We start from the raw sequence: 25,387 nt of genomic DNA, 5'->3' as shown, positions 1-25,387 counted from the left end.
TTGAGGCATAACGGTGCTGTTGACAGATTTCTGTTGACAAAACAGCTGTGTAAATGCCTCCAGGGCGCCTCTCTTGACACACACGGAATCCACAACTATGGGCAGCCTTGTCTGCTGTGCTTTCAGGTGCCTCTTTTGTCAAGAGAGCAGGTAGGCAGTCCAGCTGCTCTGTCGACAGAGTGGTGTGCTCTCCTGATTTGCTTTTGCGTGTGACCATACTCTAAATAGAAGTTTTGGTGGGAACACTGTGAGGGATAGTTCAGTGGTTTGAGCATTGGCCTGCTAAATGCAGTATTGTGGAGTTCAATCCTTCAGGAGGCCATTTAGGGATTGGGGCAAATAGGTGTCAGGGATGGTGCCTGGTCCTCCTAAGGGGAGTAGACTACATGACCTCCCAAGGTCCCTTCCAATTCTAAGAGATGTGTATCTCCAATTATATCTATCTTTAACTTCTGTCAACAGAGCAATGTAGTGTAACCATAGCCAATATAAATAAATCTTTTGTTGTCCACTTCAACCATTTGCAATTTTAGAGGCAGAAGAACCTAGATTAGTATAAAAGAGAATTCAAATCTGAGCAGCAAATCCAGTATGGATTTGAATGATGTTCTTGATGCTGGGTAGATTTTCACTTACAAGGAGATTATAAAACAGTTGTTATATTTGGAGTCATCAAAGGAGCCATTGTTGCAGGAGTAACAAATTTTGAGAACACATCATCTAATAATTCCCATAGTACTGTGCCATTGCTTCAATTGAGGACGGGCAAACTCCAGTTGACTTCAGTAAGAGCAGGATGAGATGCTTTGTTTATCAGCTACTTTTATAAACTACTAGCAAATTGACCTGGTGTTGGTTAGGTATTTAAGTGAAATAAGATCTTTATTTTTCCTGTTCGGAAAATAAAAGGAAGCAGGATATGGTTTATGAAAATGATTGAAGGCTAATTGTGTGGGAGCAGCAGGGTTGGGGTTTGGTGTAGAGTTTTACCTCTTTCCTGGCAGCGTGGAGAGCCCTGGCACTGTTTTCCTGCTGTGGCACAGCGATCAGTCTGCTGTATTGCTGTTCCCTGCGCTCGCTGCTCCCAGTGGTGAGTCTGAAGTATGTCATCCCTCTTGTCAGTGCTCCTCTCTTTTTCATGTTCTGGGAAATCCTGGGATTTCAGGCATTTCCCATTTTCTAGGCACAACCAAATCCTGACCTTGGTTTAAGTTAGGGTAAGAGGAAGCTGCAGACCAGTTTTCATGGTTGTAGCTCTTACAGTTTAAGAGGAGTTCTTGAACAAATGTAGCACCTACAGACAGTCACACTCTAAAATATAGAGTAGATATCAGGTGGGCAGGAGATTTGTTGTCTCAGCACATCTCTGGAACATCTCTAATGTAGACAAAGTCTGGAAATGAAATAGAACTGTTCTTCTCTATCAGATTCAGCAGGTAAGGCAGATGGTGATACTACACCAATTCTACCTCTGAGGTGAATGTCTCCACTAGTACAGCAATTCTAGCACAGCATTCTGTGGGTGCATGTGTTGTAAATTTCAAAATCTGTTTTGGAATTTGGGAATTTGTTCTTCTTAATCAGATTAAGATATACCAACATAGGGTGTGTCGGTCACATTACATCAAAATCTCATATTTCTGCTATTGCCTGTACTGATGCCCACAATGGCGCTCCTACTTAAGTCATCAGATTTGATTATGAATGTTATTTGTAGAACAGAGTTAGTTTCAGTCTGAAGTGTTCAAACATCAGCAAATAAATCACTGTTAGCTCTCTTTTCTGTTGGGTCGGTTTGTCAGAACACATAATGGCTTTTAAGATCTGAATATTTGTTTAAGAAGTTGGAAAGTAACGAAGTTTCAAGGTCACAGCTAAAGAGTCCTGAATGTTAAGGTTTTTTTCATTTTGGTGAATAAATATCTTAGATTTCAGCATATTTGGCATTCCAATCTCGTGATCAATTGGAATCCAGATCAGATTTTGTTTAGCTGGTGTTAAAAGAACTATACAGTTTCAGATATTTTTCATAGAGATCAGTGGCATATTCATTTACACATGTAAATATTCCAAATTAGTATTGATTAAAGGTATATGGAAGCTATATTAACTAGAGCTGAGAAAATCAATTACTTCTAGTAAACTTTGCAGAAGTTACAAATTCCTCCATTTTGGAGCAATATAGTATGATGGAAGAGCAAACTGCTTCACTGCAGGGTAATTTCTGTTATCTCTGTGTTATTCCCTGACACCTGACACTATGTCATCAGAGCAGAAAAGGAATTTTCACTAGTTTCTGTTAACTAGGCAAGTACTTTAAATAACCTAGGGTCTGATTTTGCAAATCTTTACATATCTGAGAGTAAATCATTGAAGTCAATGATTTGCGTGACCGAGTTCCTAGATTGTAGGTCCTCGTACATAATTTTTGGAGCTTAATAGTAAGATTAAATATAGAGCAACCATATTTCCCTGTGCTGAATACAGAGCACCTGGTAAAATTATTCTTATTCAAGTGAGTTCAATAGCAATCAGTAAGAGCTATCCAGTACAAACATTCAAATTAACATCGTTGACTAAGACCCAGTTAAAAAGAAATACTGCACAGCTGGATTTTCTTTATTTACCTTCTTTAAGACTTGCGTGGTTCACAGGAGATGGGGTGACATGCATGCAGTCTCTCTCTCAGCAGGGGTAACCAACTAACCCAACCCTCCTTCTCTGGTGCTCTCTTCTTTCCATGCCTCTCCTAGTACATGGCACTGCATCTTTCTGAAATAATAAGTGTGGGAGGTATGCTTGGTCACATTTCCCTTTCCCCTATTTGTGCCAGGGTTCACAGCAGAATGGGGCCAGCACCCATTCAGCACTGCGGGAGAGAAGGGATAGGAGCCGCTTCCAGCTGCAGGGGAGGAGAAGGGAAGGGAAGGAATGATCCTGTGTCTTTGTGGAGCTCTTCTCTGAACCCTGCTTTCATGTGGCTGGAAGCAGCTTGTCCCTTTCTGCCCACACAGTTTCCAAAGACACAAATGCTTTGACCACTGCTGGCCACCAACAGCCCGTCCACTGACAACTCAGCTGCCTCCTGTCTTCTGGCTATACTGCAAACAGAAACAGGTTAAGTCCTAAGGGTGCTTAGTGCACCAAGGCTCAGGGAACCTGACTACATGGGCTTCAGTGAACCTGGCCAGAAGGGTGGCTCAGCATGAGAGGATGCCTAGTGTGTGGAGCACCGTCACACTCCCAAGGGGCAGGACCCAGGGTGAGGTGCAGGCAAAGAGGATAAGTCCCTGCCCTGGGGGCTGCTGTAGAGCCTGCACATTCAGAGTGTGAATAGGCCTGACATTGTTTCTCTAGCACTTAACTGAAGGGCAGAGAGGCTTCCCAGTGCCAGTGCTGTGTGGAGCTTTGGCACATGCAGGTCTCAAGTGCTCCAGGCCAACATCACAGGCTGGAGCGTCTTTGGCTTTCTCAGCCTGCTAGCGTAGACAGAGGCAGTGGGAGAAGGAAGAAGCCTGTCAACCTGACTATTTGGTGAGCTCAGCGCTCTGACCAGGGACTGGTTGTTCACACAGCACTGGGAGCAGGATGCGCCCTGCCAGGAGGGGCGAGGAAGAGGTATATGAAGGACCATTGGGAGTGGGGGAGAGAACAGGAAAACCAAGGAGAGGACAGCGAGGGGGAAGCATGTAAAGGGTCAATGGGTGGGCAGCAGACATAATTAGCCACTGTCTGGTGCCTGCCTGCGCTCACCAACCATCTCTGTGCACAATAAATGTATGCTGCATCTTCACTCTGCCAACAGCCTAGCACACCCATCCTTCTTATCAGCTACTGAGCCTCCTTATTTAATTCTGTTGGACAAGCAGCTGACAAGCCGGGATCTGGCCAGCAGCAAGACCTACCAATATTGATGGGGCTGTGAGAGACAGAAAATATGGGACACTTTGCCCAATTTAAAGAAAAAGTTGGACGCCTGCAGGAAGGTTTAACTATGTGATTTTCCCTTTAAAATGGGATGCCTGGGTACCCTAATTAGACAGCAGTGCAGAAGAAAATAATTATCTGGCTTAAATGTGAGATGATGGTAGAATAGTGGTGGCAAAGTCATAATTTTAAAAGGATCTTTAGAATTTTATTTTAATTGTCCTTCTGAAGGAGCTGACCTAATCATTCGGTTGTGATTTACTTGCTGTGCAACTGTGGCTTGCAGAAAATGCACATGGTACAAATATAAGACACCCAGGTTCAAAGGTAGACCTGTATATGTGTTTCTCTCATATTTCACTTGCATACATAATACATTTTCTTCCTCTTTTTACTTGATAAGCAAAGAGTTACAACTAGATAAATAGAGTTGTGTGTGGGAACTGCTATATATTTAGATACTGGGTATTTTTATGGCAATTCTACTATCTGTTAAGGGATACAGGTTAGTCAAACTGATAATGAGCTCTACTTTTTTATGGAAAATATATGGCATAATAGTTAATCTGCACTGTCTGTTATATTTCTGCAAGCATATATATTTTGTGGCTGATAGAGAATTTTGTGTATATTTAATTCCAATCTGATACATATAAATATAATATAAAAAATCCAATATCTGTCTTCTTAGGGGTTTTCACATAGTTAGTATCTGTACCTTTCAGGAAACAGTTCAAACATAAGAAAAATGAGGGAATTTTCTCTTATTGGTGCTTCTGTAGTAACTAGTACTAGAATTGGAAAAATATAAACATATATTCCTGCTCACTTGGGGCCCAATTATTCTACTCTTACTCATGTTGTTGTACTTGTGTAAGTAGTCCGACTGAAGTCAATAACATCAAATACATCAGTTGCAAGACGGTATTAAACAAGACTAAGAATAGCAGAATTAGTCAATAAGAGATGTTTATCGTACTCTTCAATTTTTAAATAATGGAATAGATTCTATTGCACTTAATTTCTTAAAGACATTTTTCAAAGGTTGGGTGAGATTTGTGGGCCATCAGCACCATTAAGATAAGATATTCTAAAACATTTAAAAATCTAATTTCAGTATCAATCTTGTCTGAGCCAATCAAGCTATAAATCTGTGGATGCACAGCTCTGGGTCTTTTGCTGGGCTAATAACATCAAGTGGATGGTGAGATGGATTACCAGATTTCAGAGAGCTGTTTGGTACCTTTATCTTAGCTAGGGTGCAGCAGTTTATGAAATTACATACTTGTAAAAATGCAGGGGTAAACAGTGGAAATTTTCATATTTTTCAGAACAACCTGATGTGAAAATGCTGGAAATTTAGTTCTGGATGAAGTGAAGAATATTGCAATATTTTAAAGAACATTATTGATATTTCAAGAACAATTACCTGTCTCAAGGCAAGTATCTCCATGGACCTCTAAACTTTTAACAATCAGAAGAGAAACTGGGTGTTTAGTTAATGGGATTGTTTTGAAGGTCTTAAATAATGTCGAAAACCCAGTAGATATACTTTACAAAGGTGATGGCATGTTAATCTGTAAGTAGGTAATAATTTTCTTAATTATAAGCAAGCCCTTTATGGTTAATGACTTTTTGTGAGTTTATAGCAGGGGTCAGCAACCTTTCCAAGGCAGAGTGCTGAAATTTGACCTTTGATTTCTGTGTATAGTCTGAGCGTTGGTGATACTTTTTAAGTCACCAGTAGTCCTACTTACAACAGGTTCATTAATAAAGATGCAAAGATCTACCATTTTGGTCTTAAATCGCCATCCATCCAGTTTTTTAAATATCTTAAAATGTCCAGGATTTTAATGCATATTGACCCTCTCTTACCCTAGATTCTGTGGTTCAGAAACATCCGTGGTCTGGCACTAGGATCAGCACTGATTCCATGACTGCTCTGGGACTGGAGCAATCACAGGAAAAGGTTAGCAGGAGCTCAGCACCTACCAACAGCCAAACTCCTCCCCACTCACCTCCCCCCAGCATCTATAGCCTGCTGGGAGCCCTGCTTAGCAATTCTACCAACGTGTCCCAGCATGAACTGCTGTTTTGCAGAATTTAGGAAGCTCTGTAAGGGTGGTAAAGGAGTAAGGAGGAAGCAGTTGGGGAAGAGGGAGGTCAGGGTGGGAGCTTCCGGGGAAGGGATGGAGTGAGGGCAGGGTCTTGTATCAGAGCTTCTGGCATCTCTTGGCTCCTGGCTAGGAATGTTAAAATTTGAGATCCTGGGTTGCTCTTCTAGTTAAAAATCTGCCCACTGTTCACACTCTTACAGTGCGTCCCCTTGCCAGCTAAGAAGTCAGGCTGAGTAGACGTGCGTCTTAAGCACAGATCCTAATTTTTCATGACCCCAAAAAACTCTGGTAAAGAACATAAAAATCCACGTTTTTCCATGATTGAAATGAAATAGTGAACTTATTTTTATAATAAAATAGGATGTATAGTATTCAGCCCCATAAGTATGCAGGGGGTACTTTGTAGAGAGTTACTGTTTTCTGAGGCCCAGGTGGACAGTCACTGCAACCCCCGGGGCATGGCACCCCAGGTGAACAGCCACCTCTGGCCCTGAGATGCAGAGTCCCAAGTGGGCAGCTGCCATTGTCCCTTGCGTATGGAGCCCCAAGGAGGCACCTGTTGCCAGCCCTGAGGTGTGGAGCCCCAAGCGTGCAGGCACTGCCAGCCCAGGGCATGTGGAGTCCAGAGCAGGCAGCTGCTGCTGGCTGTGGGCACGGAACCCCTGCAGGGAGTTGCGTGGGGAGATCAGGGTCTACCCTGTGCCATTGAAAATCGGCTCGTGTGCCACTCCTGGCATTGGGATTGCTGACCCCTGGTTTATAGCATAAAGATATTACTCTTCAGTCCCCAAGCCTCTGAAAATAATTGTAGGTCACAGAGACAGTGCTGTCATCCAGAATGGTAGCTGGGGCCTCATTAGATTGAAGACAGTTGAGAGAGAGAGATCATAATACTCCCTCTCTTACAAAGAGAGAACAATTTTATTCCCTACGTATATCAGTCTTCCTCTCCTGCAGTGCATCTACACTTGCATTCCTCTTTTGAAAGAGGCACGCAAATGAGGCTAACCGAAAATGCAAATGAGGTGAATATATGCATATCTCACACCTCATTTACATATTATTTTGAAAGAAGAAAACCAGTGTAGATGCTGCTCTTTCAAAAGTAAACCCCATCTTCGAAAGACTCCTTCTTCCCTTTATTTAATGGGAAGAAGGATTCTTTCGAAGATGGGGTTTACTTTCAAAAGAGCAGAATCTACACTGGTTTTCTTCTTTTGAAAGAAGCTCTTTCGAAGTAAGAATATGCAAATAAGGTGCCAGATATGCAAATAGGTACCTCATTTGCATTTTGATTCCCTCATTTGCATACCTCTTTCGAAAGAGGAACGCAAGTGTAGATGCACCCCTGGTGTCAGGTATAAATCTGATTAAATCTGCACTAAACTAGCATCAAACGCCCCAGGAGCATAGAGAAAGAATGTATAGTTTAGCTGCGAAAATATGCAGTAGACCATTGGTTTACGCGAGGGTTACGTTCCCATGCACCCTCACATAAACCAAATTTCTGCAGCCAGGGAAGCAGCAGGAGCACCTGGAGCTCCTGTTTGAATGTTAAGTTGTGGGATTGAGAGGGCAGTTGGGGAGGGTTAAGCCGGGCAGTGGGCTGGGGCTGTGAGAGGGAGGTAAGGGGCTTAATCCTGGGGTGGGTTTGGGCTACGGGGGGTGGGGGAGGGTTGAACCAGAGCCACTCGCAGAGGCTTTGAACTGGAGTTGGGAGTGCCTGCGGCTGCCACTTCCCCCAGGTTTGTTGCAGCCAGGAGGAGCCATTCCCGGTGCATGAGAAGTGAGAAGGGCTGGTGGGGGGCTGAGCCAGGGGCAGGGGTGTTGAGCCAGGGCTGGGGGAGGGAGCAGGATTTTGAGTTGCGCTTAACTCACGTTAATGAGAGTTAGGCACAACTCGAAATCGCACATTTTGAAGGTTTACTGTATACACCGCACAGATACAAACTCATTATAGTTAGACCCTGAGCTTTGTCCTGAAGTGGGAATCTACTGTTATATCATCAGCAAATCTGACCTATGCAGTGCACACTGTTTTGGGACAACAGGGCTACGTCTACACGTGAAGCCAATATCGAAATAGCTTATTTCGATGTAGCAACATCGAAATAGGCTATTTCGATGAGTAACGTCTACACGTCCTCCAGGGCTGGCAACGTCGATGTTCAACTTCGACGTTGCGCGGCACCACATCGAAATAGGCGCTGCGAGGGAACGTCTACACGCCAAAGTAGCACACATCGAAATAAGGGTGCCAGGCACAGCTGCAGACAGGGTCACAGGGCGGACTCAACAGCAAGCCGCTCCCTTAAAGGGCCCCTCCCAGACACAGTTGCACTAAACAACACAAGATACACAGAGCCGACAACTGGTTGCAGACCCTGTGCCTGCAGCATGGATCCCCAGCTGGCGCAGCAGCAGCCAGAAGCCCTGGGCTAAGGGCTGCTGCCCATGGTGACCATAGAGCCCTGCAGGGGCTGGAGAGAGAGCATCTCTCAACCCCTCAGCTGATGGCCGCCATGGCGGACCTCACTATTTCGAAGTTGCGGGACGCGCAACGACTACACGGTCCCTACTTCGACGTTGAATGTCGAAGTAGGGCGCTATTCCTATCCCCTCATGGGGTTAGCGACTTCGACGTCTCACCGCCTAACGTCGAAGTTAACTTCGAAATAGCGCCCGGTGCGTGTAGCCGTGACGGGCGCTATTTCAAAGTTAGTGCCACTACTTCGAAGTAGCGTGCACGTGTAGACACGGCTCAGATGGTCTTGTCTTATCTCCCCATGCTACAACTGGACCAAATGGAATCATAACATCAGAGATCAGAGACAGCAGAAAGCAAAAAGCAAAAGTTGAATCAGAAGCACAAGTTTCAGCTGGTGTCAACTCTGAGGATATGATTTTATGGCCAATGGACACAGCTTTTTGCACTTATAGGCTACATCTACACTTGACCAAAATTTTGAAAGGGCCATGCTAATGGCAAATTGGAGAATACTAATGAGGCGCTGAAATGAATATTCAGCACCTCATTAACATGCTGCCAGCCATGGCACTTCAAAAGTGCCATCTTTTGATGACGCATGGCCTGTCTACATGGTGTCCTTTCGAAAAGGGCCCTGTGTAGATGAGCCAGGCGCAGTTGAAACACCGCCAAGGGCTCCTGTATTGACTCAGGCGTCTGTTCCATTCAGATGCACCCAGAAGGTGACCTTGGCTGCTATATCATACAGTGCTACCCTGAGGGCAACTTTATCTGCTTTGGCCACTAGGCCTAACTGCCCTGTCGACCATCAGGCCTTACTGCTTTGAATACCCCACATTATCCCTGTTAACTGGACTCTGGCTGCTAGACAACGGAAAAGGGCTACTCGCTGGACATGGGTCATGTGACCTTGTTGTTTTGGGATGCTAGATGATTCCATTGACTCCCTGTGGATCATGGCATCACTATGGACTCTTTTCCTTAGGACCCTTTCCTTTCTGAACTATTTAAGCCAAGCTTTGCCTGAAACATCACTGTCAGAAAAATCATACTGTTTTAATTATAGGCTGGAGTGAAACTGAAAATTATTTTTCCCTCAAATTGATAAGAGTATTTGTGGGTGGCATTTGCATAGGTGGTACTTGTCATATCAGACATGACTAGACCCTTGTGTGACTTATGTAATTGTCTCAGTGATAGGGGTCTCTGGCTTATTGTTTTGGGAACACCATCCAGACCCCATCGTGCTATGTTATTGTGTACTGCACTGCAATATTTCACATAATGCATATACAAAGTATTTATATTGAATTTAATAGGTTCCAATTGTATGTTACCTACAGCCCTTTATTACAGTCATTGTCACAGACAAAAACATCAATTATGGTGTGAGCATACGTGCACAGTCCTAGTTGGGAAAGCCACAGACAGGTCCCTTAATAGCCTTCATGTCAGGGAAATAGGTCAAGGGAGGGAGATACTAGTGTAACCTGCTAGTTGGGAACTCTGTGATTGGATCCTTGTAATAGCCCCCCTCAAATGCTCTGAGGAGAATTGCAGCAAGTCTTTCATATTTGTTATGAAGAATTATTCAATATGAAACTGTCTTAACTGATCATCAACACAGACACATTGAACAAAACTGGTAGCAGTGGAAGGAGAAATGATCAGTCAAAACCATACATTTAGAATTCATACACGAGAACAGTCATAACATAGGTGCAATCAACATAGTATGGATTAGTCTTCAGAATCTGCCCCCTGCAGTGGTGGACCACATTACTTTATTGCAAAAAATAGTAGTCTCTCTTGGTCAAGTAGAATAGGAAAAGCAAAAAAATCTACTTCTTCTTCTACCTGAAAGGAGTTTTGTTTCCTTATGAAATAATTTCAGGAACAGCGTGAAATTAATTTTCTATTAAAATGTACATGAACATATTTTACATGTATTCTTGCAAAAAGCACATAGAAATGTATGAGGAACATAGCAATTCAGAATTTATCTTAAAATTTGACAGTTTTTCATGAATTTATTTTTCACTGTTTGTGCAGTTCTAATAACAAGTAATCAAGGTGTAAACATCTCAATATTATTACCAATTCTGTGTATGATGAATGAGTCAAAAAAGAATCCTGCTCACTTTAAACAGCTTTATAGTGAGTTACAATGAAAAAAGATGTAAGAGACATTTTTAAAAAAACAACTTAGAAAAAGCAGATAGAGTTCTGACTACACAGATGTGGTGCAGATTGCTGAAAAAGTGCAATCTTTAGATGGTCAGTCAGGGAATCAGAAGCTCTGTATGTTAATAAAGATATTGAATAATCTTAAAAGTTTTATAAATTTAAGCCTCAACCCTGTATTAGCCCCACTAAACATGTATAGAACATTTGTGAACAATTTAAAGAGATACTAAAGGTATCAGTGCAATTAGAAGACCCAGTGCAGAAGGCCTTATTGAAAAAAAAAACAAACTGCAGCATACACTGCCCAAAAATTGGAATCAGTGAGAGATTGATAAACAGTGTTTGGCATTTCTTGCAAACCTCCATCTATCAAATACCACACACACATCTCTCTTTGACATTTCTTTATGATGTCTTGTGTCCATAATGTATAGGTTTTTATTATTTTCTTTTATTAAAATAGTGGTTAAATACAGGATCTGTTGGGGATCTGATTTAAATACGATTTGCTGACAAGCCTTGATTAGAATTTGGAGAAATACTGAGAGATTTTTCATTTATTCTCAAATTGAGAGGAATTCATCAATGAAAATCTTGTTTAGAACAAACTGGAACCCTGCCAAATATTTAAACATAACGTGTAATAACAGATGTTGGAATTTCAATTAAAACAATGGATACTTGTTACATACAGTAAGGTCTCAGAGTATGCGAACCCAGAGTATGCGACCCTGCTCTTACACGGCTGACCCCCGATTCCTACAGTAAACTCTGGAAATGCACGATTTCCAGTTGCGCTTAACTCATTCCCCCCGGCCCTGGCTCAACACCCCCTCCCCGGCTCCTCACAGCCCCGGCTCAGCCCCTGCCCCTCAGCTCCACTCACCCCCCACCCATAGCTCCTGCTCACCCCACACCCCCGCCTCTGGCTCTAGCTCACCACTCCTCAGGTGTGTCTCCAGCTCAACTTCTCTGGCCCTGGTTCAACCCCCCAGCTGGCTCACGCCCACCTCCTGCTCTGACTCTGGCTCCCCACCCCTCACACGTGGCTCCAGCTCAACCCCCCTGCCCTGGTTTAAACCCCCCACACATAGCCACAGTGCCATCTTCCCGCCCTGGTTCAACCCCTGTGCTTGGCTCCAGTTCAAACTGCCCCCCACCACCCTGGTTCAAACCCCTCGTGTGTGAGTGCGTCAGTTACTGTATTATTGATAAAGTTAGGGATTTTAAAACACTCTTCATTTTCTTGACATATAATATTAAACATGAAGAAAACTTGTTGTCCATGTATGTGGATTATTCCTCTCTGGAAGAGTGTATCCCACAACTAGTTATTCCCCTCCATTCTTCATCTCCCCCTCTTGTCATTTTAAAAATCAATAAAAATTTTAAGTCACATAACCTAAAACACTGTAAAGAAAAAGAAAGTTTCAGAGTAAATTCTCTTGCAAATGGATACAAAATATTTTCTGTGCTGATATATACCTTGTATGCATCTATTATTGGGTTAGCGCAAAAGTGGCCTCTATTTCTTGTTTATTTTCCTTTTCACTCTTTATCTAATATTTGAAAATTGAAAAAAAATCTTCTGCATTACTCAGGTAGTGAATAGACTGGGTTTAATTATTTAAAAATATGAGTGTTGTGGATTTCCTATTCAGATAATAGTATTTATTTGCAGTGACAGTTACTCACACACTAATATTACACTGCTGAAGTGACTTATCTGTAATGTACATTATGACTAATTTAGCTCATAAGCAGTTTCATTGTGATCTCTCTGGGACAGGAATTTTGGCTTGTTTTCAACATTAAGTCATATTGCATAATTTTTAGATGACATAATCATACTAAGAGTTGATTGGCTGAAATAAGAAAAAGAAGTATTTCCTGAACTGCCTGTTCTTTCAGCATTGGAACTTACTACTTGAATTATTACAACTGTAGAAAAGTAATTCTATTTCTGCTGATTTTTTTTTCTCTTAGTGTGGCAAGGAGGATCTCAGACATCTGAGTGTGAGCAGTCTAGCTCAAAGTGGCCCTGAATTTTTCAGGATGGTTAGCCATCATTCAGAGTTGAATTTTTTCTTCTTAAATTGTGCCATTAATTAAAGGCAGAGGTGATTAGTTGAATGGGTATTGTTATGCATTATTTACGCAGCACTGTAAATTATTCATCCCTGTAAAATTAGTGAAACAAAGTAACTGAATGTGGACCTGAATGAACCCCTCAGATCTGAACACCTCTAAGCATTGGTAAACTCTGGATAAAATCTAAATCTTTAGACTTTGTCCAACATGTGTCTACAAGTGATAGCATCTCTAGCCCACGGATCTTACAGTTTAAAGACACATGTGGGTACCATATAGAGCAAAACAATACAAAACAATTCATAATGAGGTGTGGTCATAGCCGATTTTTTTCTGGAGGAATAATTGCAATGTATAGGGTATATATTTGCAGTGCCTGTCCTATTCTTATCCTAGGGTGTCAGCCAAGAAGGTGAGGGGGTCATAGTCCTGCGAACTTCACTAGCCACAGAAAGCCCAGAATTAATTTGGATGGCATATTGGAAATACTCCCCATCCATTCTCCAGAGCTGAAGATGGTATTCAGTATTGCCTGTAAACTGAATACTTGGCCAGCCACTCAGGAGAGATTAAGATGCCGTTAGGGTGCCCAAAAGGCATCTGTACTTATTTTTTAAACGGGACCAATTGTCCCATATTTGGGCCCTCCCCTTGGCTGACCTTTTCCACCAGTGACCTACTCCACTGGCGGGAGTCACTTTCCTGAGCCCAAGGGAGCATGGGTAGCTGCCACGTCCCTGCAGCTTCCCCAGGGCTTGGGGAGCCCTGGTGGCTGCTGCTTCCCTAGGGCTGCTGGAAAGTGCTGGGGGCTGCTGCTTTCCCGGGGCTCAGAGAACATCAGTGGCTGCTGCTTCTCCAGAGCTCCCAGGAAGCACCAGTGGCTGCTGCGTCCCCAGCGCTCCCGTGGGGGAGCTGGTGGCTGCCACTTTTCCCTGGGGTTTCAGGGGAGGGCTAGTGGCTGCCACGTCCCCAGGGATCCTGGAGCCAACCCTCCTCTCCATATCTCCCCGTCCATATCTGGGATAGGGAGGTGGTTGCCCAAGTGCCACCCAGCTCTGACAAATCATCCTGCCTTCCAGAGATCCTGCTAGTACAGCTCTTCACTGTTCCTAAGATGAGATGATACATAACTGCCAAAATCTGGTCATAAGTGGAAATTTGTGGTATTCATGAGGGCCTACAAAGGTGAAGATTTGAGACATTTCTGCTATGGCATCTGCAGGAACTCACTCTGCTAATGGTGACTAAGTTATGTGACAGTCAGAGACAACTGATGTTGTTTAATACAACTTTTCAGATGATTTGGAACCTTCAGGCTATGCAACAGCTAATCTCTGTAACAAGCTGAAGAGATCTAAAGGGGAGCCTCCTGGACTATCTGCTGGGCTGCAAGGATGGTACATGAATATCTAAATATTACAAATGTGTAAATAGAGAAATAAATTTAAAATTATTTGCTCAAAGTCAAACAACAAGTTGTTGGCAAAATAAAAGCCTGCTTTACACAAGAATTCATTTTAATATAACTCTGTCTCCCATGAATGTGAAAAATCCACACTCCTGAGAGATATAGCTGTAGTAACCTAAGCTCTGGTGTAAGTAAGTGCTAGGCTGATGGAATAACTCTCCTATCAACTTCGCTACCACCTCTTGGGGATGTAGATTACCTATCCCAAAGGGAGAATGACTCCCATGGGTTTAGGTAATACCTATTAACCAGTTAAATGCTAGTGCCTAACTGGTTAACTGTTTTAAATTAGGGCCCACCATAGCTGTGAGGCCCTGCCACTGGTCCTGCCCTAGCTCTGAGGTCCTTTGGTGGCCACGGTGACCCACTGCATGGCCCACCAGTTTTTCTGCAGCTGGTGCTCCTCCAGCCCAGAGCTGCTGGCCACCAACGGAGCTTACTGGCAAGGGCCAGTGAACCCGTAAGCATACTGGTAAGTATGAGGATTATACACTGGTTAACCATTTAACATCCCTAATAGTATCTACACAGACGCGTTACAGCAGTGCACTGTTGTATCACTTCAGTGTTTTAAGTATAGACATAACCGCACTTAGAACATAGGAATTCCTGGTCTCCTGTCTGGTACTCTAACCGTGAAACTAAGCAAGGCATTTTGTAATGTATATTATTAACTATATATATATATATATACACACACACACACACACACATATAGGATGTTCCATATGTGTGAGTTATATAATGCACGCTAGCCAAATTTAGTGCATCTGCTTAAAGGTATATGTAAAATTTGCAGGCCTTTCCAAACTATACTGTAAATGAAGACTACTGGGACAGAGTCACTAAAAGGTTGTTGAGAGTTTGTCTTAGACTACAGCTGAGCAAGGAACATTATAGAAGGTTGTGGGACAGGGTTGGAGACCCCCTATAAAGAAAAGGGAGAAGTTTCACTCCATTTTCTAATTTCTTCCTGCACCACTTCATATGTCAGGGGCGAGCAGACTTTTTTATGTTGGGCCTCACTTTTTGTCCATGCAATTAGCAGGGCCCCCAGACTGTCCAATGCCTGGGATGCAAGTGGCAGTATCCTGTAAGTTATATGCTGCACTCCCTTGGCAATGGCAGGGGTGAGGAGGGGATCCAGCAGAGGCTGCAGGGGGGAGGCTAATTGCACTGTGTCCCTGTTATGAAATTTCACATCTCCTGAGGGGGCGCAACCCCCCATACTTTTTGCACCCCTCTTGGAAGCTGTGCATTAGTGCAAATGCTCAAGAGAGATTCAAATGCTGCCCAGCTGATTAGGAGAGTGCCCACAGCTAGATTTGAGTTTCTAATGGTGGCACACATTTGCATATGCTTCAGTGCACAGAAGAAAGTTTATTCTTCACAGGGGTGGAAAAACAATCTGCTCACAGATGGAAAAGATTAGAGGGAATATTGCTAACAACCAGTGCTTAATTTGTGCCAGGGCTTGCCAAAGTGAGAAGGAGAAGAACCCACATAACAGGCACAGGCCTCACCTGCCTTAGGAACAAACTTCCTCTAAACTTTTCTGCCATTGGTCACCCTGGCTCAGAACCTCTTCTCCCCCACAACCCCAGCAGGGCACCCCCATTCACTAGCATTGTAATGATCATCATGCAGCCCTGCTCTGAACAGGAAAAACCACCCATGCCCCCCGCACTGCCCTGGCCTCTGCCTGTCCCACTCATTAGGTCTGCTACACACCACAGCACCCAGACCTGGCAGCTGGAGCTCCACTGCTTATCTTCACTTCCCCTTCCCCAAACTCACCCTGTGCTGACTCTGCAGAGTTCTCCACCCCCAGAGCCACAGCACCACCGCCAAGTTGGTGGCTCCCAAACTACGGAGCATGGGCTCAAACAGTGCCATGTGGTAGTGACTAGGTGGAGGGAGGCCAATCGCATTGCACCCCCTGCCAAAATTTCACACTTCCCACTTAGCACACTCCTGCCATATGCCATACCTTTCCACTTCACTTTTGCTTAGTCTTTGCTTTGCTTAAATAGAATCTGATCCTTTGCTGTTGATCAGTGAGGGTTGCCAAGCATCTGATTTTCAATGAAAATCAATACCACCATAGCCCATAATTAATATTGACTGTTGTCCCAGTCTGGATTAGTTTCACTCTGTAATAGTTACTGGCACTAGCCCATTGATTTATAAATGAAAAAACTCTGTGACAAAACGTTTGATGGTGGGATCATGATTACACAGGCCAATTTATTCCTGCACTTAGTCCTATAAACATCATTAGGAATATACCCATAATTGAGGAGAGCAGAATTTGACTCCACATATGGGCAGGTTTAGGGAACAGAGACAATAGTTTGAAAAATCTTGTGTCATTTTTCCACAGGTGAGAGGGATCCTGTTTCACAAGCTCAGGCATCACAGCTTTGACAAATGAGTAATCTTGAAAGAACTTGTCTTTGTCTCCCTCCCTTCTATCCTTATGGGAAAGAGGTTCAGTAACACCCATGAGGCCACTGAGTTTAAAGATAGGTTTGACTGTTTTTCAAGTACTAATTTTCACAGCTATTGAGCCAGGAAAAAAAGAAACCAAATAATATTTTCCCCTCCATCTTCTTTGTGATTGTCCTCTGTTTGGTTTTGAATTATTAGTACCGGTAGATTGTACAACCCAAGTTCATTAAATATGTTACAGCTCATATTCTGTCCTCAGTTACACAGGCATAATCTAGAGCAACTATTTTCTTCTGAGAGGTTATATTTATTTCACATCAGTGTAACAAAAATTAATTTGATGCTACAAGAATATACTTCAGGGAATACAAATGACTAGTGATTCTAAATGGGTGTGTATAAGGGCTTTTGATTTTGATACCTGCTGTTCAATTTTCTTTGTATTTATATTTTTTCACTTGATTTTTACTGTATCCCACTAAATTTCTTCATGAGATTTGAAGTTATACCCTCAGCAAGTGCAGATCAGCATAGCTCCAGTGAAGCCAACAAAGCTACACTGACTTACATCAGCTGAAAATCTAGTCACTGATCTTTTCAACATCAAAGAAAAATATTATGAACTACTATAAGTACTAGCAAACCACGTTTTGTCCCCCATCAATGGCTTCTTGAAGATTTTTAAATGGCCCTTCAAAAACTAAAACATAAAGGTACTCAGCTTTACCCGCATACTATATTGCTATTTCTGGTGTTGTTCATACTTCTGAATCTGAATTCACAGCCCTAATGAAAGCTTAATAATGTCTGAAAACACTGTAGGCCAGATCTCACAGTCCTAAAGCTTCCTTTGGAAAAAAGGCATAGGATTTGTACCTTCAGGAATGCTATTGTAAGCTGTTGTGTACTCTGGTCTGTTTTGCTGAGGTGGTAATATGTTTTTTTGTCAGGGAGGGTTGATTCTACATTCTTTCCCCTTTCACTGTCAGCAGAGTTTTTCCAAATCTGTTTTTGATGTGTCATCCTGTCCATGTGACAGGAAATGTGACTGTAGCATTGGTAGGATTCTAATTATCTTTTCATTTGCTGCAAATAAGGCCAGCCTGTTTATTTGAACAGCTCAGATGATACTCATACTTTGCACCACTGGTATCACACTGAGGTTTTTAATTTTTTGTACCTTTATGTTATGAATCAGAAAAAGGACAGAATAATCCCAGCCTCTCCCGACTCTCTCCTTGTATGCACCTGTAAGGAAATAAAAGAACAGCTTTAATGAAATGCCTGCCTACATATACTCAGAGAACTGCAGTCCCTAGGGACTCTACTGTTAACTCCTGTGCAACTACAGTCACTGAGTTCTCCCTTCTTCAGGATGTTATTTGACTTCATCCATTTACAATTGAAAGATATGAAAGGATAAGGAGGAGCTAGTATGCAGTCCTGTTCTCATTCATGCTGTCCCCATTGACTTTAGTGGGACTACTTGTGAATAAATGCTTAATTGATCTAGAATGTTAGCCAGAATACCACATTTTCTTTCAAAGCAGAGACTGAGATTATTAAAAATAAAAATAAATAGATGCAGAGGACCAAATCCTGAAGGCCTTACTTCCTTTGAACCCATTGGGAATTTTCTCTGGATAAAGATGTCAGAATTTGGCCCCTTATGAATAAGATCTTTGCAGTATTTATATCAGCAATAACGAAAGTATAAAGCATCAGTCTACTTACTTCAGCATATCAACTGATTATCAGTTACACTCAGAAGGAGTTTCTCTTACACAGATGCATTAAAGGGGTTTCTAATGGTTTTCAGTCAAACATCTAGAGCTGAATAATGTCGGAGGCTAGGTACTGGACTAGATGGAATATTGGTCTTATCCACTGTTGCGTTTCCTATGTTGACACCCCACTCCTGACCGACGAGAAGGTAGTAGGCATTTACAATTCTTATGCAAGAAAGACTGTTAGCAAGTAGTGAAAGAGAAAATGTGTCATTCAGACAAATCTAAGGACTGGTCTATGCAAAGTTTTTGTACTAGTGTAGGTAGGTCTTACTATTACATAGTACTACAGTATTACATAGTACTAGTGTGGATATAGCAGCATAAAGTGGGTGCTTATATCAGTGTAGCTTATTTCTGTAAAATTTTTGAGATAATCTATACCAATATAAGCACCCTTCTTCCCATGTATCTGCATATACAATAAGAGATTACACTGATTTAACTACATTGGTTTTGAAAGTGACCTAGTTAGATCACTGCAAAATCTGGGTGGATGAGCCCTAAGATAAAGCAGCAGAAGCTGTTCAGTAAGGATGTATGTGGCTACCATGTATATGTGCCTGCACCCCCAGCCGAACGTCCAAACTGGCTTTCTGTCGAGCTGACAGAGGCATTCTTCCTTGTGGGGAGCTGGATACGTCTGTCGACAAACTTGCTACACTCTGCCGATTTACTGTGGACACAACACCTTGGTAATCTGGACGTTCCGCAGGAATCATTTCGTTAACAAAACCCTCTAGTGTAGACATAGTCACAGTGATACACATTCACCTTTCTGAAGTATGACATTTGCAGACCCTATGGGAATGTAGTTGGAGCACATTTTCTGCTGGTGCTTGTTCTTCAGAAAAGGAAATTTTCTGAAGTCACTGACTCATTATGTAAAATGAGTCTTGGGTAGACAAAAAAAACCTAATAGGCACACAGTGAAATATGATCTCTTTCAAAGATTCACCCCAGCCATTTGGAGTTTTCATGGTGGCACAACTTGACAGAAATCAGTACCAGCCTGATTTATTTATTGTTTGTTTCACATTAGCTGCGTCTACACGTGCACGCTACTTCGAAGTTAACTTCGACGTTAGGCGGCGAGACGTCGAAGTCGCTAACCTCATGAGGAGATAGGAATAGCGCCCTACTTCGACGTTCAACGTCGAAGTAGGGACCGTGTAGACGATCCACGTCCCGCAACGTCGAAATTGCTGGGTCCTCCATGGCGGCCATCAGCTGGGGGGTTGAGAGATGCTCTCTCTCCAGCCCCTGCAGGGCTCTATGGTCACCGTGGGCAGCAGCCCTTAGCCCAGGGCTTCTGGCTGCTTCTGCGGCAGCTGGGGATCTATGCTGCAGGCACAGGGTCTGCAACCAGTTGTCAGCTCTGTGTATCTTGTGTTGTTTAGTGCAACTGTGTCTGGGAGGGGCCCTTTAAGGGAGCGGCTTGCTGTTGAGTCCGCCCTGTGACCCTGTCTGCAGCTGTGCCTGGCATCCCTATTTCGATGTGTGCTACTTTGACGTGTAGACATTCCCTCGCTGCGCCTATTTCGATGTTGGGCTGAGCAACGTCGAAGTTGAACATCGACGTTGCTGGCCCTGGAGGACGTGTAGACGTTATTCATCGAAATAGACTATTTCGATGTTGCAACATCGAAATAAGCTATTTCGATTTTGGCTGCACGTGTAGACGTAGCCATTATGTTCAAAATAAAAGACAGACATAAGACATCTTCACTTCCTTTTTTTTTTTTTTGTTCAGACTTTTTCTAGACAGAAATTATGCAAGTGAACTGCTACTGAATCGCTAGTGATGGTAGAATTATAATTATAACATGAAGCATTATAACACTATTGTACAAATAATCTATGAAAAATCTATGAAAATATTTTTTGGCAAAGTGGCCTGGTGGGTGAAGGTTGGGACTAGGAAACGGAAGATGAGTTCTAATTTTTGCACTGACAATAATGTGATGTTTTGAATTGAACAAGTTAACTTCACTTATCCCACCTGTGAAATAGGGATGCTTACTTAACCTTGTAAAGCATTTTGATGTCTGTAGGTGCAAAATAAAAATAAGTGCAAATTAGCGGTAATACATGCAGAATCAAGATAAACTACAGTTGGCTTATGTATCGTGCAGTTGCAGAGTACTGCAGAAACTGATATTTCAAGAGTTCTGCAGCCATATCTGTTTATCCAATATCCTGTAGTTGCCGCTAACTCAAGAAAGCATTATACTCTATGAAATACCTTATATCTGTAACAAAATACTGTGTAATCTGTGGAATACCTAATATCCACAGAAATTCAAAAGGGGGACATTTCAGTTCCTTCTGTTTGGAAACTTTCTAATTAGTTATTATTGTCAGAATACTATCATGATTATTTTTATTTTGCCAAATCCCAGATTCCTTATTCAGTTTTTATTCAGGATTTTAATTCAAGAGATGAGCACTTCTGTCTGAGTAAAGATTTAAAGAATTAGCGTGTTAATTTATTATTTAAGTAGTATTATCATGTTATTTTTACTACCTTAATTCTCTGCATATAAATATGTAAGCGATCTCAGGAAAATTGATCTTTAGATTTATATGGCGTATCTATCATGGTGTTATGTAGTGGTTCTTTGAGTTGGTATCTATTAGTATTCACAGGTATTCAGCTTGATCTTGTAAAGGGTTAGTTTGAGGAAGTCAGCTGGACCAGGTTCATGAATAAGTGAGTGAAGTGTGTGGAACTGGGCCCATGGGAAGAAGTATACTTCAACTCTGAACATTTAGAAGAAAGAAAATCTGGTAGTTGGTTTTAGAGCACAGGTATTCTGGTTTACGGTAATGTGAGTCAAGACAAAGAGAAATCTCTTGCAACAGAACTTTATTTAAATGTGGTCTGATTTGGGTTAGATAGTGTTTCCCGAACTTTATATAGTTGGGACCCTTTTTTTTCAGTACCTTTTTTTGGATAAGAATATTTAGTTACATTGTTAAATATTTATAATAAATAGCTAAGGATTTTGGAAGGGGTCAAATGCTTCAGGACAGAAGCTAACAGGGGATCAGGAAGAAGCATTTCCTGTGTGCAAGGTATTGCGTAATTGTGTTCCACAGAATATTTTGCACCTTCTTTGGATGTTTCCCACAATCAGAGACAGCATACGGGCTTAGCTGGACTGCTGTTCTGATTGATAACAACAATCCTGTGTTCCCGTGAAAACAAACAGTACTGAAGTTTGGTCCACTAACCTCCACCATTGCGTTTCAGTGCTTACTTAAGAAGAGACTAATAATTTTGCAATATTAAGTTCTAGCTTTGTGAATAAACTAGCATTAAGATGATATCACATTCATTTTGCCCTCTGAAGACATGTGAACTCATTGACCTTGTACATCTAATAAATTGGCAGCTTTTCTGCTATTCATATAGCTTTCGAGCAATACTTAATGTTTCCAATCTATTATGTTTTTGATTTGGAGAGCTCAGTGTAGTTTAGCAAACTGACTAAAATAGGGGTAATACAGTTAGAAGTGAGACACGGTATAAAATTAAATCTTCAGAATATTTGGCCACTCAAGTTTTCCTGTATAGGAATTGGCAGCACATGCGACATTAAAAATAAATGCAGAGTGCAGATCTTTGATGAAGGTAATCCTGCCACTAAAGAAGCACTGATCTCAGTGCTGGATCAGATTGCTCCCTTTCATAGACAAACCAACTGAAGGGGGACAGATAATTAGAAACCTCATGGAGCTTTCTGCAAAGGATCCTCTGGAGGGAAAAACACTTTTGGCTATGAAGTTTGAAGGGAATGATGCTTTCCAAACTCATAGTACCCCCAGGGGATTTATAGGAAGCTTTCTGTTAGGTCTCTGAGATAATAGCTATTCTGCATGGAGTAACTGTTTCCTGTATGACTCTAATGGATACCTCTTCCCCTGTTGCACCCACTGTTCTTTTAGTTACAATACTGCTATTGCTGATTTGACTGTTCTATATCAGTCACAGAATGGGAGTTTGCACTGCTCCAAGCAGCATGAATCCCTAGTGTTATTTCCACACAGAAATCTGTCAGGACTGCAGGGAATAGTGCCATGTGTTTGTAATTGCATGCTTTGACTTCTCTCACCACAGCCCCACCCTACCAAGCCCTGACTCTGCATACTTTCAAAGAGGCATTTGTGGTATCTCATAGGAAGTAAGGGTAGTGTCTTAAAGGCTGCATCCCCTCTTTCTGTACAGGCAGAGGGTCTGTATGTCCAGTACATGATGGGGTTAATCTAGCCATGCTGTTTAGTTATAGCAACACACAACAGTATTGAGATTTTGGTACCAATCTGCAGTGTCATAACCTTGTTATTACTCACAAAATAGATTTGAAGTGTTCTGAGATACCTGGTGATGAATTTTTCTGGATTAGGAAGGTTTCTGGCAGCAGAAATTTGGCCAAGGTGGCTCTGCTGTTGACTGCACCAGCCTCTCCCTCATGCCCAGCATAGGCGTATAGGGATGAAAGGGTATAGTGGGGTACTCCAGGGACAGGATGGCGAAAGGGATGGTGTTTGATAGAGCAGAATTTGTCTACACCCCTTCCTCCCATTTGTGTAACACCAGTGTCGTAAGAGCTTCACCCTTGCAGCTCTAACTTGTGTCAAGGCTGGATGGTTCAGGACCAAGGAGCTGCAGCTGGGTTCTTGGCAGGTCCTTCCTTCCAATGTACTGGACCAGAGCTTGATTGGAATGGAGAATCTGGCATAATGGGCTTTATCCAAGCTTCATTATGATGATCCCATTGCACATCTTTTCCAATTCAAACAATATCTTAAATTAAATTTTCTTTAAATAGTAATTTCTTTCCTCTGGTACGTTTGAATGCAAATCTTTGCAGGCAGATGAATAACTGAATGTATAGTGCCTGCACAATCGTGTTTTAAATTGCAAGAATTTATTAGTGTTACTCCAGCTCTAATGAAAATAACTATTTTATACAGAATGTAGGATGCAGCTGCACTGGGTGGGGGGATTTGTTTCTGTTATTGTAAGAAAGCTAGCATTTTTTCCATAAGGACCAAACTATTAGCATTATATCTCTCCCATCGACTGCAGTGGTGTGGGGATCAGGCCCTTTTCGGAAACATGAAATTTCCAAGTAAAAACACTGAGGAGGACAGTGCAGTAGGGGTCCATCAGAAATACAGCATGCTACCTTGTCCTAAACTTAAACCATTTTATTTTCAAGTATCTTTAATGCAGTTTGAAACTATACTGAGAATCAAAACAAAAAGCAGTCAAGTAGCACTTTAAAGACTAGCAAAATGGTTTATTAGGTGAGCTTTCGTGGGACAGACCCACTTCTTCAGACCATGGTCTGAAGAAGTGGGTATGTCCCACGAAAGCTCACCTAATAAACCATTTTGCTAGTCTTTAAAGTGCTACTTGACTGCTTTTTGTTTTGATAGTGTATAGACTAGCGCGGCTTCCTCTTTGTTACTATACTGAGAATACACAAGAAAGTATTAGTGAATCTGCTCTGTTGCAGACCACTATGTCATGAAAGCTTCTTTCCTGTATTTATAGGATTTAATTAGCTTTCATTTGATCTCAGAATTATAATGGGATTCCTGGTCAGAATTTGTATTAGGCAGCAGCTGTAGTGTGAGGAAAATTATTTTTAGTTTTTATATTTGACCTTAGTAAGTGCCTATAGGTACCCCTTATTGAGTCAAATAGAGCTAGGGTGTGAGTTGCTGTGGAAAAATCACTAAAGATAACACACCTTGAGAAAATTTTAAACATTTGACACAAATAAACTCTGCACTTTCTACATGTTTTAGCCAGGTCTGATAATTAGTAACATGCATTTCTAAAGTACGCACCAAAATGCCGGAGAGCCAAGTGGAGAGAGAGGAAGAAACAAGTAGGGTTACCAACCCTCCAGGATTGTCCTAGATTCTCCAGGAATTAAGGATTAATATTTAATTAAAGATAATATAATGTGATGAAACAGCCAGGAATTCATTCAGCCAAGTTGGTAACACTAAGTACAGTGGATAAATAATATGATTGTTACACGCAAAAATAGTAGTTCTGACTTAGGAATGAAGAGCAAGGTACATGATCTCACATCCCACATTCACAGCAGTCATTTATTGGTGTAATGATGCAGGTTAAACCTCTCTTGTCTGGCACCTAACACTTCAACTACTTGCTGGGGTCTTAAAAGACATTTAGGGGTAAATTACAGCTAAATAACAGCACAGAACACAGAGTTAGGACTGCTGGCTGTAAACAAACATTATGGGACCATGGGAAACTTGGCCACACCCATGATAAGTGGTCATACGGCTAACTAAAAACATGCTGGATTATGGATTTTGCAGGACAAGAGGGTTCTGGATTAGAGAGGTTCAACCTGTACCTGTGGGAAGCATGGGTTATTTCCCTTGGTTTGAATGGTTTGCAGAATATTTCTCTGTAGAAGATTCTTGGCTCAGCCCTGGTGGGCTTCAGAGTACACCCTGAGAGCCACACCCTTCTGGGGTTTGGTTCTCCAAGGTGCTGAAAGCCTTCTGTCAGGCACTGAAGGCCCTCACCACTTCTGCTGAATTCAGTAGGTACCAATTGCTCACAGAATCTCAAGTTATCAGGCTGTTACAGCTGGGCTCCATTATGCACAACTTAGAAAATAGTATGAAAATCTGTATACTAATTCAGTTGTTATCTTGAATCCATTTTAATGTCGATGCCAAGCTGTTTAATTTTAACATGTTTTGATATAATTATCCTGTATCTTCTGCAGTGTATATATCATAATAAGTATTGTGCTTTCTTATTAAAGGACAGATCTGTTGAATAGCTATATCTTAAATAGCTACATGAATA

General features: G+C 42.0%; 1 long non-coding RNA gene across 6 annotated transcripts in view; it reads left to right on the top strand.

The window, feature by feature from the left end:
• LOC142018334 (uncharacterized) overlaps window positions 1–25,387 on the top strand; it is a 158,371-nt gene that overhangs the window by 8,716 nt on the left and 124,268 nt on the right. For 4 of the 6 annotated variants that reach the window (XR_012646796.1, XR_012646794.1, XR_012646795.1 and 1 more), the window contains 2 exons: window positions 5,259–5,366; window positions 5,808–5,896. This is a non-coding gene — a long non-coding RNA (uncharacterized LOC142018334). The remainder of the gene's footprint in view (window positions 1–5,258; window positions 5,367–5,807; window positions 5,897–25,387) is intronic. The other 2 variants (XR_012646797.1, XR_012646798.1) reach the window with 1 other exon arrangement.

This window comes from Carettochelys insculpta, chromosome 10 (assembly GCF_033958435.1).
Source record: "Carettochelys insculpta isolate YL-2023 chromosome 10, ASM3395843v1, whole genome shotgun sequence".
NCBI lineage: Eukaryota > Metazoa > Chordata > Testudines > Carettochelyidae > Carettochelys > Carettochelys insculpta.
Note: the sequence above shows the minus strand (reverse complement) of the source record. Positions and strands in the feature narration are given on the sequence as shown.